The 17,745-nt window shown below is 40.4% G+C and overlaps 1 protein-coding gene across 1 annotated transcript in view; it reads left to right on the top strand.

Annotated features, from left to right (window-relative positions):
- The first annotated feature begins 1,317 nt into the window (after positions 1-1,317).
- The window catches only part of LOC106923868 (adhesion G protein-coupled receptor L3), a 269,173-nt gene continuing 252,745 nt past the window's right edge, over positions 1,318-17,745 (top strand). The window contains exon 1 of the mRNA XM_088015248.1: positions 1,318-3,085. The gene's annotated coding sequence lies outside the window, so the exon portion shown is untranslated. The remainder of the gene's footprint in view (positions 3,086-17,745) is intronic.

The following is a 17,745-nucleotide window of genomic DNA, read 5'->3' as shown; positions in this document are numbered from 1 at the left end:
GATATTGCTTGCTCAATAACAGTAGGGCTTTGTAGTTAGTGCACTGAAATGAAGTCAGCCTTACATTGAAAGTCTCTACATAATGTCAGAGTGCTGACTTTGTGGATTGGATCGCCATGTGCCTGGGATGTCTCTGCTGGATCCAACAATGCTATGACAACTCGTCATAAACAAGCTGTGGCAAATGCAAAAAATGATTGATTCTGGGTAATCTTTACAAGGCGTTGGTAGAGATGTTTGCTGGTGGACGGCGCTGAGCTTAATTGTAAGCGGCCCCCTACTTCAAAACCCTGCCGAGGGGAAGCTAGTTGTCTGGAGCTGGAATTTCCTTTGACTATGTGAAACTGCATTTACGACAATGCCAGGAACAGAAAGCTGTTGCTGAAAGTGAATACTTTTTACTGGCATATGGAAAAAGCTTCTGTTTTGTTTTTTTTTCCTTTAGGATGGGACAGGAGCAAATAAATGATGTGGGTTTCAATCTATGTGTTTTGGGCTCATTAGTAGAGCACACAGGATGAGTGATTGGATGTGATTATGTATTGTTTGATTGTAATTAGGATTATTGAAGTGATTATTAGGCCACAGGGATGATTGAGGGGATGAATGCTGGTTGGCTCCAGCTGGAGATGCTGTGCAGCTGGTGGAGAGCTCTGAGGTCATCAGTTTGTAGAGTTTGTAGATTGTGGCCGAGTCCTGGCGAAAGTCCATGGAGGTCAACTTCTACTCACTGCAACACATTCCCAGGTTCAAGCAAGTTTCAGACGTAGTAGCAGTGGCAGGGTAAGACGAATATGCAAAAAGATATGTAAAATGATCAATCCCATTGCACAAATTTGAAGGTATCTTGTCGAGATTTCTACTTACAGACCAACACAAATTTGAACACAATTGTAAATTGGAAGGAAAGTGATGGCTTTCAAAGATTTAAACCAATATCCAAGCATGAACTTTATTAAAAAAAAAAAAAAAAAATCCAGACAAATAATAAATTGCACATCGCTCCAAACTAATATGTAGTTCCAGTGTCTCACACTGGCCGGAGCAAAACTGCAGCTCCAACAGAACGTGACAAGAGCGTGACAGTTCCTCTCTTCTTCATTGCGTGTCCGTACTTCAGAGAGACGTGCCGCTTGCAAGGCTGCAAAATCAGTCATTCTGCTCCCAAAGTTGATGTTCTCCTGGCACTGCTCAAGATTAAACCCATAATTATGCCCCTCCACACTGTGACGCTCTCTGATGCCAGGCGGCATGTCCGTCAGTTCACTTCGGTGGCTGAAATGTTGTTGTTTTGGAGTTTGGAGCGCCGTAAATCATGGTTCCAATCAAGGAATGCAGTCTGTTGTCAGTTCAATCACAATACACTGCTTGGTGTGGCTCGTTGCGAAAAACTAGGAAGAGGCACGTAAAGCCGTACAGGATCTGCTAATGGAGATGAACTGGTTCTTCTGGGGCAGAACCAGGTAAAGCTGCTCCAGTCCAGTAGAGAAGCGGCTTAACCGAGCTGTGTTCCATCCAAACTGTTGCCAGGACAATTTGCCCACAAATTTGGTCTTTATGGAGGAGCAGCAAGAAGAGAGTCACAGTTGAAAGAAGTCCTGTGTGCTATTTCAATTTGCTACGTAGGAGAAACGGGAAACGCGTAAAGCAAAGTCCCCTTGTTAGACGAGACCATCGTTCAGTTATATGGTGTACATGCAATGAAAATCAACCTTGCGCACACCTAGCCCACTGTGGAACATGGCTGTGGCAGCATCATGCTGTTGGGATGCCTTTGATGAAGTTAGATACAGGTCGATCCTTGAGGAGAAACCTGTTTTCGGAGGTTGCAAAAGATTGAGACTGGGGTAAAGTTTCACCTTCCATCAGGACAAGCATAGAAATTGCAGCACATTAATGCATTGAAGAGACCCGGTCAAAATTTAGACCTGAATTCTACTGGACATCTGCAATGAGACTTGAATAAATGTCTTTAAGCAGGATGTGAAACTTTATGACACTGTAAATGTTTTTTTTTTTTTTTTTGCATGGACAATCCTGTATTACTTCATCAGACATGTCTGAGGTAAGACCCTGATTTTATTTTGCCGCACAACACTATCAGTTCCCTATATTTCATTGACTTAACTGTACATTTCTCAGCTTGGCTGCCTTTTTTCTCTCTCTTTTTTTTTAAAGCAGCGTTGAACCTTCATAATGGAAAAGAGGACTTTCTCTTAAATATTGCAGTCACAGGCTCACACAGAATGTAATATAACACAGGTCTGCTCGCCAGCCCCGGGCAGAAAATACACAATCTACTGTTAGTGGAGCCTTTGCAGCCGCATGCTATCTAGGGTTTGCTGCTAGGTGGAGCCCGAGTATACGGCGAGAGCGGCAGTGCACATCCGAGCTCTCCTCTCACCTTTTCACTGGCGCTCCAAAACCCGCCTTTGCTTTTCATACAGATTTACTCCCAGCCAGTGTGCACAATTGGTTTGTCATAGTAGCCGAGAGCGCAGTTTTTCCGTGGACCCTAATCAACCAGACTTGGGGACTTGAAAGAAAACAAGCCGCTCTTTTTTTCCCCCCTGGTGCTCGCGAGAGTCTTCTGGATACTCTTTTTTTTGTTTTTTATCTTGTATTATGACCGGTGAGGTGCCGCTCTTCCAGGTTACACGGGACGTGATGTAGCCCCCCGCACAAGAGGGTCGATTTGTGGCTGTGTACAGGGATGTAAAAAAAAAAAGAGAGAAAAAAAAGGAGAGAATTGGGGACAGTGTTCGTGGATGCAACGCCAAGGAAAAGAGCTTGTGTGTGTTTTTCTTTTCTTTCTTTTATTCTTCTCCCCCTCGGATAGTGGAGCCACAACCAGACTAATTCATAGGATACTAAACCGAGCGGCTGGATTTGCTGCGCTGTCTCCTCAACCCCCCCCATCAAAGTCTTCACGCACGGTGCGCAACGCCTGATGAGGACACTTTCTATTTTTTTTCTTTTTTTTCTTTAACCCCCCTCCCCCCCCCCAAGGCGAGAAATTAATGCACGCTTTGAATCAGCGCGTGTGCGCCCTTCATGTTCACCGGTGATCTCCAAACACAGCGCGGTAAGTGTGGCGTTCCTCTGCATTTTGCTGGTGCGCGCATCTACTATTATCCTGCAGATTCAGCTCAGGGCGATAATAATGTCCACGAATGAAAGCCTGCAGCGGCGTTAGAGGCGCTCTGTGATGTTAAACTCGACTATTAATTACTTCAAATTGGGATATCTGCGCGTTTTATGTCTTTCCTTTGTATGTGTGCGGATACAATCAGAGCAGAGAGCAGCGCGCAGGTTGGCTATTGATCATAACTGTTCAAGACATTTCAGTTTCCGTCTCATAATCCGACCTCTCTTTGAGCGCTTGATTAATATTCAATCAATCGGAATCGCTACTGTTCACTCTTAGCTATTCTCGCTAACACAAGAAGTTTGAAAGCTGAATGAATACAAAATAAGTTCCCCCCCCCCCTCCTCTTCTTGCCTTCATTTGTGTGAGATGCACCTGACTCTGAAAGGCTTTGTCTTTGCAAAAAAAAAAAAAAAAAAGGGGGGGGCTCAAAAAAAAAAAACAAAAAACGCAGGCCTGAGCAGTGCAGCAGCTTCTGAATTTTTTATTAAAGGGTACGAGTGTGACTTAAGTATAAAAACAGGGCTGCAGTGCTCATCGGCAAGCAGAATCGACACATTTCCACCAAATGCACGACTCGTCGTCACCGTTGACTTGTTTACATCTGCTGGCTTTTTCGCAGAAAATATCCGCCGCGGCCAAAGAGGCATGAATACTGCACAACACGCATCATTATTTAATGCACAAACAAACAGAAATGGTTGCAAATGGCTCCATATTTAGTGACATGCTGCTGGAGAGAAGGGGGGTGTGGGGGGGAAACTTCAACTTCGAGAGGCCCCACTGCGCCCGAGCCTTTAAAGTGAAGAGAGGGATGTCTTTCAGTGTCAAAAGAAAGAAGAGTGAAGATGATGATTGGATCTGATTTCCCTCCCCACCCTTTTTTTTCAGAACCTTAGAGATGCAGTTTTTTTTTTTGTTGCATCCTTATCTGACAAATATGACCATGATATCCAGGACTGCAGCACCATCTGTCATATATTGCATATAGCTGGAATTTCCCTCAAGAACATCACACATTTGCACAGTCTGCACACATGCCTCTCCACCAGCAGTGAAAAACCTTGACTTCTCCCCCCACCCTCTAGGGGGAAACTCAAGGGGACATTTGATGCTTTCTGACTAAACTGTTAAGCCAACCTGCACTTTGTTTTGTCTCATCCGTTTTGACTCAGCTTTAAGTGCTGCTCCTTCAGGGATATAATCTGGGTTGTATTTAATCTGGCGGCGGCTGAACCCAGCATCTGGTGTGATACCTGATGGGACGGTGCTGGGAGGAAATGAAATAATTGCTGCTTCCCCCCACCCCTTCCCCCTTTTTTTTTTTTTTCCTCGTTAAGGTTAGTTTGCAAAATAAGAGCTGTGCTGTATTGGGCATTCAAAGGGGAGGGGGAGAGATGATGCTTGTTTCATGGCAAATATGCAGTAGGAGAAGCTGAAAAAGTTTAAATAAACCAGGTACAATAAGGATGGAAGATATCTGGACAAAAAAAATAAAATAAAAAATGTTTGTGGCGTTGTGAAAACGATAAAAGTGATACTCAAAAGTTCAAGTTGAAACAACAACAAAAACACAGATAATACTTTGAAAAGTATAGGTTGCTCATTGTCAAACGTGACCTTTTTCAAATATATTGATATATTTCCTCTATATTTAGTGGAGATATAGTTGCAATTTAAAAAAAAAAAAAGCATCCATACTTTTAGGTTTTTGTGTGTGAAAACATCAATTAATTTATCGTTCTGAGTACAAATCAAGATTCTTGTATATTTTTGCTCCAAAATGATACAATATTATCCATTGATTGGCCATAATTACCGATACCGTGGCTCATCAGCAGAGGATCTGTGTGCTGTCTGCTCAGAAATGTTTAGGCCTTGAAAGCACTCTGTAGCTTTTGTCCCATTAGATTGACAGGACAGAAACTGTTAAGTGCAAGTAATCTGACATTTTTAAGCAAAACTAAGGTCATACTGATGGCCACACACTCTTTGTTGTGGAGGTTACTACCGAAGGAGGAAAACTCAACGCATCAGTGGCGTCTCGAAAAACGAAGCCAGCAGAAGTTTCCAAAAAGAAATCTCCCATTTTTCTGTTGAGGCACCTTAGCTGAAGCCACAAGTTAAAACCGTGAAAGTCGGAGTAAAAACAAACACGGTGCTTCTACCCCGCTTCTTCGACAGTTGTCTTAATTTATTATAAAAGCTGTCTCTGTTTTTATCTAAAAAAAAAAACAAAGATCTGAACTCTTAACCTGAAAAATAAGAAAGAGGCTTTCTCCTTGTAAGACACGGTTTATTAACATTAATTAGTGTCTTTTGTTTGTACATTGACTCGCATATTTCTGCTGAATTGTGCATTACAGTAATGCGGGTTAATTTTGTTGCCCTCTGAAAAATGTTTTTTTTTTTTTTTTATCCCTTCCTGGGTTGGAGAGATGGTTCCTCTCCTCTGTAAATTTCTTTCCATTGATTTGATTTTTTTTTTTTTTTTTTGCCATTTTAGACAAGAACGGAGCACTCCAATTTGTGGTCGCTACGTGAAAAGAAACAAGGGGTGGGGGGCTCTCACGCGGTCTTTATTAGGTTAGGATTGGGCTTGAGCTTTATGGTTTATACGACATAGCTTTACATATGAATTTGCATAATTGCTTTTTTACTGAGTCTCTCTCAGGATGCTTTCAGTGCACTGTGGACATCTTTTAAAGCGCTTCCTTCAAACTCGGATGCTAATACAGTGACGAGGGCTTCTGCCACAGCTTTAATGTTGTGTTGATTTGGCTCTGGAGTTGCCATTAGAATCTAGGGATTACGTCACAGCGCAGTCGAGATTAGAAAAACCAGTGGGAGTTACTGGTTGGTGGGGCGCCAAGTACAAATATCTAATAGGCAACAATGATATGACTATTAATTTTACTGGTCTTTCTTGATAATTTAGCACAAATATTATCAAAAGGTACTTTATTAAAAACGTGAAATAGTTTTCGTTTGACAATCGAATTGTTATGTTGGTCGAGTTTATTTATTTTTCATTACAGAAGGGTCTTGTTGTAGGGGAAGACTTATGATCTGACAATAATCCAGCAGATGGTCATGGAAAGCCACAAAAGATCATTGCTGAGTAAGCTGACTGTTCAGATGGCTGTATTAAACAATTTGAATGGAAAGTTGAGCGGAAGGTGAATGTGTTGACTTGAGATGTTTCTCAAAAGCATATGGGAAACCATTTGGGCTTAGGATGTTGTTTCTGATCCTCTTTTTTTAAAACAAAAAACCAAAAAAACAAACAAACACTTAATGATTACAAGCTTTTTGGAGATGCTGATTTCATATTCTTTTCATGATTTGACACCTGTTCATACATCCCACGGGACCAAGACCTGCATTAATGACCGCGGTAGTACTCTGCTTGACCGGATCCCTATGGCCTTATATAAACCCCTCATTGTAAACACGAAGACCTGAAGTACTAAAAACTGAAAACTTTTCCATGATATTCTATTTTATTGTGATGCACGGTTATACATTCAAACATTAAAACAAATAGCGGTTGTACAGAACTCTGTATCCTGCGGGTTTAATGAGGTGCAAACCACCAAGAAGTGCTGCTTATATCTGCAACATCCATTACGGTTTACATGCACAGCAGCCATATTGGATATTTTGGTCTTCTGGGATATCTCCAACTTTGTGTTGGGCTTTGTTATTTCGCCCCCCCCCCCCCCTCCTCCATATCTGCACGTTCAATAAATGAGTAGGAAAATCTTGTCAACATCTTCTAAGCATTAAAAAAGAGCAGACAGTCATTTAGCATTTGTGAAAAATAAAACTGTGACTGCTTTCCAATTGTCATCCATGGCATTTATACCAATAGAGGTTCAGATGAGAATAAAATACCATCCTCTAGTTAACCGAAAAATGGTTTCTCAAACACTTAAGCAATTTTTTAAAATTACCCCCTGCTTCAAACATCACATTTGTCTTAAAGAAAAATGTCTAACATGTTGGGTAGCAAATTACGTTTAAAAAAAAGAGATATTCTACTGGAGAGTTGGCATTTAAATCAGTTAAAGAAAAAGATGAATGTGGCCGTTTGGGAATATTTCTGCTTTTGAAAAAGGCAGTGAAAATACTGTCCGCACCCTAGGTCAGCAGACAATTAATAGTCTAATTAATTGGCTAATATAGTATAAGCTTTTTTTTTTGTGTTACTTTATGAAGAGCAGAACTCTCTCTGCAACATGTGCTGAAAATTACTGAATTTAAAAAGAGTTCATGCAAAATATTTTGTTTAGAGCTTTTATTGGAAACAAACAGTTTGATCATTTTTTATCTTTGCTCAAGGTTATTTATACAGCAAGAATCTTATACTGGCACGTATCTACTGAAGACTACAAATTCTGTAAAAAAAAATACACATGAACATGTACTTTATGTCTTTATCCCACTCAATTTTTTTGTATATCCATATATGGGCAAACATTGAAAGATTATTCAAGGACAGGTGCGGAATATACATCCAATATTCTGTTTACGGAACTTAAAAACAAAGTTTAATTTGAGTTGGACGCGACAAAAGACGACATTCAAACTCCCCATCCTTTTTTGCCCTTCTTTTTTTTTTTTCTTTTTTATTGGCAGCTGGCAATTACTGCAAAATGAGATGAAGTGCAGCAATTCTTGTAAAAATTGTTGGTCTCTATGGCTACCATTCAGCAGGCACTTTCTTGCATGTGGAAACGGCAGCATTGCCTGCTTTCATACAATAGAGTTCATACAATAACAGGCAGTCAATACTAGCTGGACTGGTCTGCTTTGTGCAAACTGGAATTTATTTCAGTCGTGGATTTAAATACAAACAGTGGAGAGAATACGTGTCGATGCCGCATACAGCTACCTATTTATTTAATGTACGCTTTCTTTGCGATTGCAAGCTCAAGCCTTTGGAATTTGCAGAAGGAAGAATTTTCCTGTTACTTTATTGTTACTTTATTTCTGTCCACTGAAGCTTTTTTTTTTTTTCCTCCCCCTGCAGCCAGCTGTCTCTTTCAGTACACAAAAAAACCTTGAAACCTCACAGAACAGTACATTACTGTTCTTAGGAGAAAAAGTCCTCTCTTCTCTCCCTCTTATTTATTTATTTTTACACTTATCACAAGAGGCACAGTCTGAGATGCTTGACAAATTAGAAAATGCGTCCAGTACAGAAGAGAATGGCTCCGGATTCAGACGCACTGTCTAAATGATGGATTTTTAAAACTTATTTGGCAGTTGAATGGTTGTTTATCCCTGCGGCTGGATGCTGACATGCTAAGCATCATACAAACATCTTCAGAGGGAGAGAGATGACAGATTAAACTGTTGACTGAGTTTTCCCCGTGAGCTTTAAATTGACAGGAGACGGAACGACCGAAATATTCCAGTTTACGTGGCTCCATGCATAACTTACGGACTTGAAATGTTTGTCCCTTTTGAAAAATACAAAAAAAAACAAACAAACCCCAACACAGGCAGGTTGCTTAGGATGGTGTATTCCCATTCCTGTTAGGTAAATGTCACCCACTGCTAACCTGACGCCCTTGGTCTTTCTGTGACTGCAGCTGTCACGCTGCTAGGCATAAGGCAGGTCACTCAGCTGGGGCCCTCAATCTGGCAGGAATGTCACAGAAAGAGAGAAGCAAGAGCTCGAGAATGGAAAGAAAAAGAGAGGCTCGTGGCCAAGAAAAGGTCCTCAAGGTGCAAGCCTCTCAACACTTTTCCTGCCCCGTCTCATGAAGAGCTTGGACACAAAGGTTTTGACAGAAGCTCTCACAGCCCTCTGAGCATTAAATTGTAGGAAATGGGGTTAGAGTTTAGATGGAGATTTGATGGGGACAACAGACGGTATCAAGTTTTTTTTTCTTTCTTTTTTTTGTATGTGGCGGGCGACTGACTTCAATGTTTGGGAGCCATTGGTGTGTAAAAGTCTTGGAAAAGCAGAGAACACTACAAATGTTGCTGTAAGAAGAGAAATAAATTAATGTACTGTTAAAGAGGCATGGTTTGAGTAGAGCTTCTGTCATGAGAAGGTTTAAGTGATTGACATATGTGTTTTTTTTTTTTCACAGCCTTGGATCGTTAAAGAAAAAAAAAAAAAAGGAGCGGTTTTGAAAAATGTGTGAAATGGGCTGTAAAAATGCAGCATGACATGAGCGGAGAGCATTTTGTGCAGATGCACTAATGTCAGAGGTTGTAAAAACCTGTGCATGAGGCAGTTGCAGCGTTCTGTGAAATAGTGAGAGAAATCAATGCTGTCCATCTGCCATTGAGTAAACGCAAGATTTTGTGCCAGGAATATATACCCTTAATGATTCCTAGAGGTTTATGAAAAAAAATAAAAATAAAAATGCAGCACAACTGGAACTTTTTCAGGGTTCAACTTGAATTATCTGCGGTAAATGCAGCTCTTGCATAAATACGTCTCCAGCCTCCCAATGAACATAATCAAACACAAAACCACTCCGTAGAGAAGCCCGTTCTGCAAAATTATATAGAAATTAAACTGGAGATGGTTAGTTGAAATCGATATACATTGTGTTCCTCAGTCTTAGCTTAGAAGCTAGCCTTTTTGCTAATTTTGTTAGCAAAAACATAGCTAAGGGAGGTTTTCTTAGCTTTTTGAAAATATGTAGCTTTGACTTTTGTTACCCACATAAACGGTGTTGAAAGACAATGCTATCCAGTGTTTTCGTATGCGACCGCCTCTGCTGATAAAAACAGAGAAAATCGTGAAAGTTCACATGCCCTTTTTAGCATAAATTAGCTTCTTTCACAGATAGCTGGAACAATTTAGAATGTAAGGACAACTGATTTGTGTTATTGCTAAAAGGTAGATGCCACAGTAGAAAATGAATCATCATCTCTTTCACAAAAGACATTCCCAGACGTTCACAGACTAGGGCTGCAATCAACAGCCATTGCAGTGCCTCCTCAGCAAGGAAGGACATGAAAAAGATTACAGGAGTTGTTTCAAAAAAAATATAGCCGTTTGTTCCAGTTTTTTTGGCATATTTGGCTAGATCGTAATTAAACTCTCCGGGTAGCTGGAAGATAGATTAAATATTAATTTCTAGTTGTTTGTGAAACACTTTTTTTCTCTAATTTCTTTTGGTGATTTGTCGCTGTTCATGACTGAATTAGCAGGCGAACTATGTATGGTGGGGGGAAAAAAAAGATTTGGTCAGATAAAATTTTGGTTTCTAAATTTTCTTTTAGGCCTAGCTTGTACTGTTTTCATCTTGGTTAAAAACATACATATTTCCCATCCTATACGAGTTAACTTGTGCTTTAGGGTTATGTTTGTTTATTTTTGATGGAAAGCTGGTAAAGCAAGTGATGTTCGGCTTTGACTGCTGCTAAAGCCAGTTAACATTAAAACTAGATATCGCAATTGAGGATAAATCTGGTTCATTATTTCGCACACAAAAGAGCGAATGCAATCATGAACCATTGCAAATTTTCCTCAGTAAGGATATGGAAAAAAAAAAACAGTTCTTATATCTGTATGCAGTCATTAGCATAACAATATTTATAATGCAAATTATATCCATGTTTCTCTGCACATGGATATAATTTTTTGCTGTGATTTAATATTTGGGGATTTGTGAGGAAAGTTGGAAGGTTCGGGGGAGAAAAAAGTAAATTCTTATTTTAAATTGTGCAGTTGCCATTGATTTCTGGTCGGTATTTGTTGCCATTCCTTTGCAACTACTGTCAGCCCAGCTGTGCTTTGGAACTCCAGCGGCATGTCGGATTCATTTATGCTTTTAATTTCAGCAAGGGCCTTCAAGGCTAGTTTATTGTCAAACTCAAGTCAAGACTGCTGCCAGTACTTTAAGAAATTGTTCAGTTTTAGCCTGCACTCTTAATTATCTTCGAGGCACCCTTACACCCTTGATTTGCCACTTAAGCTGTCCTTTTGGGAAATGGAGGGTGGGGGCGGGGGGGTCAAATTATTTAGCAGCAAAGACTTTAATGCAACCTCTTCAGGCAGTGATATAAAGTCTGCATGAGTGCAAAGCCTTAACAAGCGTCTGCAGATGTAATTGCATAGTTCAGAAGCGATGATGATTGCTGATAATGACAAGCATACAGTAAAGCCACCCAGTCAGTTGCCCCGAAATCAGTACGGCCATTCTTACAGATTATATCTGTATGCCAAAGAAGCATTTTGTACAATATTGTTAACGCTGCTTTTATGACTGGCTTGGGGAATTACATGAGCCGGGGGCGGGGGGACAAAAAAAAAACAACGTCTCGCCTGAAGTGCAGATATGGACCCAAAAATGTCAACTTAGCATTTAGAGCAAGCCCAGCCGCTCTTACAACCCCATTGATGGTGTTAAAAGCTGACCAAAAGCTATCAAACTGACACTGCCTGACAGAGCAGCAGTGCATCAACCTCTTTACAACACTGTAAAATCGGTTACATTTGTCTATCTGCAACTTACAATATAATGCCAATTTTTATTTCTCTTTCTTGCTTTTATTCATGGCTTTGTTTTAAAAGCCTTTCTTTTTTCTTTTTTTTTTTTTCCCTTCTGCTTAGTCGTGAACTTTAGTCCAGTGAAGAGGATTCAAACAAAGATGCAGTGCTTCTCTGAGGCACAGCTCTAAAAGAAGTTAATTTATGGCCTGTTTGGGAGGCAGGTTTTGGCTTGAATACTTAATAAGGAGGTGCACCTGCAGCCGCATACAAATGAATGGAAATGACGGTTAGTATTTACGCCTCCCTAAACCACAGGGACCTCCTGATCTGACCACTAATTTTCCAGCAAAGAGAAATAAAGATAACTTTCTTGTTTTTCTAACTGCAGATTTCAGACGCATAGCATTTTTTTTCTTCGTGATTTTTCTTTTGTCCTTTTTCTTTGTGATATTTAATTTTTCTGTCACTGGGATTTGTTGGTCTAATATTAACCACATCTCTTTTGAGCAGAGCCAGATTTGGGAGACATGCAATGACTTCAAGCTATTTTTCTAATGCACTTTTGATTCTGATTTAATATCCATGCATAGGCATTTTTCAGCCTTTCATCGAGAAAGTTTCGGGTTGGGCACCAACTAATCCGCCCCAGAAACTTGAGGATTATTGACTGTTTAGTTTTCCATCCTTGCTTTATCATTGGTAACCTTCATAAGAAGGTTTTGTTTTGTGAAAACAAAACAAAACCAAAACCTTAATTGCCTTGCAAAAAAGGTGTAGTATTTCCCGGCTTCCTCCCACAGTCCAAAAACATGGCTGTCAGGTTAATTGGTCTCTCTAAATTCTCCCTAGGTGTGAGTATGTGTATGGTTGTTTGTCCTGTCTGTCTCTGTGTTGCCCTGCGACAGACTGGCGACCTGTCCAGGGTGTAACCTGCCTCTCGTCCAAAACGTTAGCTGGAGATGGGCACCAGCCCGACCCCACTAAGGATAAGGGTGTACAGAAAATGGATGCATGGATGGAGACACTAACCAATGATGAAACAAATGATAAATATTACACTTTGTCAAACGCCATCATCAAAATTATCAAGGAAAACATAAAACGATCAATGGTCCAGTCATCATATTAAGTTGCCTTTGATTGGTAGTTATTTTATATTTGGGCTGTAAATGCCTCTAAATTCTAAGAAGAACAAACGAGAAATGCTAAAGAAAATATGGAACAACAAAAAGACCAGGAAGAGCGTTAGCTTTGCATAATTCATCAGCTGTTTGGCAGCAGATTCTTGGATATTCAGGAGCTTCACACTTTGCACTTAAAACCAGATGGTGTGCTGAGAAAAAAAGTTACGGAAGCCTGAAACACATGCCTGAGACGAGCAAAACCAAAACAGACTCTTGCAGAGTTTCATCCAAAGAGACAACTATGCCATAGATGCAAAAACACATACTGCATTTGAGTTGAGCTGCAGCACAAACAAGGTGATCAGATCCGGTTCTGAGTGGGAGTGGCTTCGTCTTTTGCTGAAGTTTCTTGAGGCTGAAGCTCTGTCTGTGTCTTCAAACAAAGCACATCCTCCATCCCTGGGGGAACTCAAACTTCCGGGAGAGGAGTTGTCACATTTGACTGATCCACCAATAAGAAGTTGATTTTGCTGAACTTAGAATTGATTAGTAGAAAAACGGGCGGACAAGGCCTGTCGTATTATCAGATTTCTCCTGGTTGTGCAATAGTTTGGAAGGTCAAAGGAAGATGGATTGTATTAAGGAACTTGCTCTAATTTCTAAATTATGTGATAATTTTGACTAAATGAAAAATTTGCTGACCAGTTGAAGTAGGCATAAAGACAGAGTCTCCATAGGAGCAAGGACTACATTCAGAGTTGTGTTGCCACATGCGGTTGGTAAGATTTAAGTATTTTGTTATGCAAGTGATTTAAGTTTTCAGATAACAATGCCATAAATTTATCTCTTCATTATAAAAACTGGTGTTAATCTCGCATGCGTTTTCCTTTTGGTTGTTTGGTGCCGTAGCTAGAGCATATTCGTTTGGTATTAAGCTCCTCGGATCTTCAGAATGCATTGCAGCAATTTAGTCTCTCCGCTTGTTCTTTTGTCTTAAACCAAATGGATTTTCCTAATCAATACTATAGGATTGGGTTTAGGCATGTGGGATAGGATCTCTCAGGGCTGCCTGCCTTAGCCAGCAGCCTCCTAAAAGATTCTGTTGTCGTCACCTTCAGAGGGACGGTGCAATTCAGATGCGCTCACCTACGATTGCACTTTACCGCATGCTGCTATAGCGTTGGCAGATCTGTGCTTCCAGTAGCGTATATAAGCCTTTTCTGCCAGGCCTTTGTCGCCTCTGAAGTGGAGATGACTGAACTGAGGCAGTGTCCCGGTGGAGTAAACGTGTTTAAATGACAACCCATTTTTGTCTCACCTTGAACCTAATTGACTCCCTTAAAACTGGGGTTTGGAAAGTGCTGACACAATCCGCTGCAGATGCTGGCTTGTTTCTGGCTCTGCATTGAGCTGTATGTAGACTTTGTTTCACATTCACATTTTTATGAGTATATGTTAATATATTTTTTATAAAGGATTTTTCAAAAAGGCTTTTTGCTGTTCAGATTTTTCATTCTAGCCTGATAAACTGGCAGTCTATTCATATGGAAAATTGCTTCTAAATAAACTATGATTCCCACTTTTTAGGTTGAAAAAAAAAAAACCTTAGTTGTTTTTTTTTTTTTGGTTTTATAAAATCACTTAACATACCTGTAGTTAATGTTTTTTTCCAACCAGCTTGTGCTTATATGATAGCACTTAATATTTGCTATAAAATTTCACAAAGCTGAATAATACAGAGAAAAATATGTTTTCTATATTTTTTTTCTATATTTATGCACACTATCTTTAGATCAAGCAGGATCCCGAGTCCATACCTATTCTCTCTTCTCTTTAGCTCATTCTACAAGTTATCTATAGGATTGGGGTCTGGAACCAAGAGAACCATGTAAGGTTATTTTTATTTTTCTGGAACGGATTTCTGTTGTTTGGTTATATTTCGCATGGTTATCTGTCGTAAAGATCAAATAACACATCAATTTAAAACTTCTGCTACAGCCCACTGTTTAATTGAAAAGTCCTGGTATTAATGTTCTGCAAATTTTAATTGACTGTTGAGACCTACAGAGAGGACAAAGGCTTCACCTCATCTGAACACAGCTCTAGTTTTAGGCCTTGTTGATGTTTTGGAATCACTACACGGTTTTGCTCGTGGTTGACTGAATGGTAAGGCTCAGTGTAACGTTATAACCTCAAGGAAACAGAAAATCATGGAATCCAATGGTCCAATGGTAAAGTTGGCTCCTGCTTAGGGCTTGCAAGAAACTCTGACATCTGGCACTGACATGTATTTCACCGTTTGTCCTCTGTGTCTCTGTGTTGCCCTGTGATTGGCTAGCAGCCAGTCCAGGGTGAACTCTACCAGTGATTGCTAAGATGGGCACCAACCCCACAGGGATAAGCGGGTAAAGACAATAGGTGGACGGAGTTCTTCCGCTGTGAGCTATATAAAGATTTCCCAGTTAGGCATTGCTTGTTACCAAACTACATGACAAACGGGTTGATGACCCAGGTGCCCACGAGGGTCTCTGTCACTCATGACAGCTTGAGAACTGGGTAGTGGTTACGCTGTCACTTGAAATGACCACATATTCTTCCCCTGCTTCCCCTCCGACTGCCGTTCTCCACGGTCACCGTTTTACAGGAATCTGGCTTGCGACGCTGAGCCGCGGTGATGCCAGCGGTGGCGACTGTGGGGATTTTTTTTTTTTTCGATAGGAGCTGCAAAACTGTAATCAGTCATTATGTCAGAGACGAGCCCGTGAGCTCCGCTCCAGCTCATTCAGCCAAATAATAAGCAGCAGATAACGGCACTGGCATGCAGGCTGCAACGGAGCCCCGCGGGTGAGGAGCTAGAAACCAAGCAGTGGTGAGGGTGAGTGGGGCCGAGAGGGGCTTTATTTTTCATCTCGCGTGCCTACTCAGGGATGCTTGGTAGTGGCGAGATTGTCTCGTGATGAATTTACAGACACAGTTTTCAGGACTTTTGTGCGTGGAATGCAAAATCTATTTAAATGAGAGTATATGTGGAAGAGAGGCTCAGGGGTGTAAATTAGTTGCTGGTTTTATGTTTTATTAAGTATTTGTTAGACGTGTCTTCTGAAAACTTGAAGAACTGCGGAACTGGTATAACTAAGCCATGTTTGCCCACAAAATCTCTTTTGGTCTGAGATCAGAAGTTTTCGAATGCGACACCAACATAGTGACATTTGTTGTCGTTCAGACGTTTTGTAACTGCTTTGGTGGCAGAATAAGAGTCAATACATGCGTTTCCATTGAACACATAATTGTGCAATTTGATTTTATTTTTTAAATAAATTCCCAATTTTTGCTCCCAATATAGCAAATGGTCACTGTGGGGGAACATACTTTAAATTTAGTTTCATATGTCCACTGAGCATGTGAGTTGACGTCTTTGTCCTCTAGTGCATTTGTAAACTATTTTTTGTGTACTTTTGGAGTAATAGCTGCTTCTTACCCGAGCGGCCTTTCGATCCATGGGGTTCCAGGACTATGAAAAATGACGACCTCTTACAAGCTTCAGCCATCATCTTCACAGACGGCTGGACTTTTTTAAAATTGTTAGAGCAGATGGATGTGACACCTTAAGGCATCTGGAAATGGTATCCAAGGATGAACCAGTCATGTGGAGGTGCACAAAAATGTATGCAAATCAAATGGTCTGAATTAAGCAATTAAAGGTTTATAAAGCTATGGCATCATCGCATGCTACTGGTTTATAGGAAAAAGGTAGTGATCTGTGTCAAAAAGTCTTAATTTGAAGAAAATTATAAAAATGTCTTATTGATTATTATTATTATTTGGACATTTTTGGTAATTCTTACTGATCTCAAACTGATAAAATTAAGTCTCTTTCACTTAACATCAGACAGCGAGGGAAAAAAAAAGGTTTTGTGACTTTTTAATCAGTGCATGCAGCTGGGACTGCATGAGATGAGGAAAAACATGCAGTAATACTGGAGAATGTTGACATAGTGATATGACTTGGAATAAATAAAGAAATAAATAATTAAAATATGTTAATGTCTTTCTGCTTCGGGTTGAGAGCAAACACAAACCTCAGAAAATTAGTAGAGAGCTTGAGTGCATGCATTATATGGTGCACGGTGATATTGTGACGTCGATTAAAATTGTGATGTATTGTGCAGCCCTGTGTGTAACCACTGGGCACTAACAATGTTAAAGTTCATACCTGATTCAGTCTTGGCTTAAGCTAAGGAGCTATTTAACAGATTTTAAATGCGTCTGGATGGCATTTGATAAACTTTAGTGCAAGTCTAAGATATTTAATTTATCAAACCTGATCTACATAACTATGCACCGATCAGAGACTTTAAAACACAACCTACGTCTTGACCTTTATTCCGTTTCTGAAACCAGGAAGAAGCTGTTGGCCCACCTTTAAAAAATTAAGCTTAAACCCCCGTAAATGAGTCGAACCTGGACTTAATTATCCCACATTCACTACAGATTATTTAAATCCAGAGTAATGGAAGATTCTTCATCCTCCCCAACATATTGCCAAAATCCTATCTCATTCTTGTTATTGTTACCACTTTTCATCGTCTTTTATGATATGGGTGTGTCACTCAGCTTTGGTAATATACTTATAAAAGAAATAGACCCCCTGTTTCTTTTTTCTTAGCTCTGTGCCTTCCCCAACCTCCCTCGCAGAGGTTTGTCATTCCATAACAAGGGTCAGAGCCTCCTATTGTCTCTCCTCGGCATTCCCCAGCATGGTGGTATCGACTGACTCTGCTGGGTGAGTGGTGCCATACAACGTCCATACATCATCTGGAAGACGGAGTGACAGACAGTGGGAGCTGAGATGTCAGATCTCTCTCTTCAGGCTACTGACATCCACTCCCTTCCTGTTCCCCACAGTGACACTCCATCTTCTTACTGAGACTGCATTGATAGTTGCGGCCTGCCCACTCCCAGACCCCACCAGCAGCAGCAGCAGCAACAAATGACACCGTCGCGAT

Source organism: Poecilia mexicana, unplaced genomic scaffold (assembly GCF_051168715.1).
Source record: "Poecilia mexicana isolate PSO_F unplaced genomic scaffold, ASM5116871v1 scaffold_18, whole genome shotgun sequence".
In the NCBI taxonomy this organism is placed as follows: domain Eukaryota; kingdom Metazoa; phylum Chordata; class Actinopteri; order Cyprinodontiformes; family Poeciliidae; genus Poecilia; species Poecilia mexicana.
This window is presented reverse-complemented; position numbering and strand designations above follow the sequence as displayed.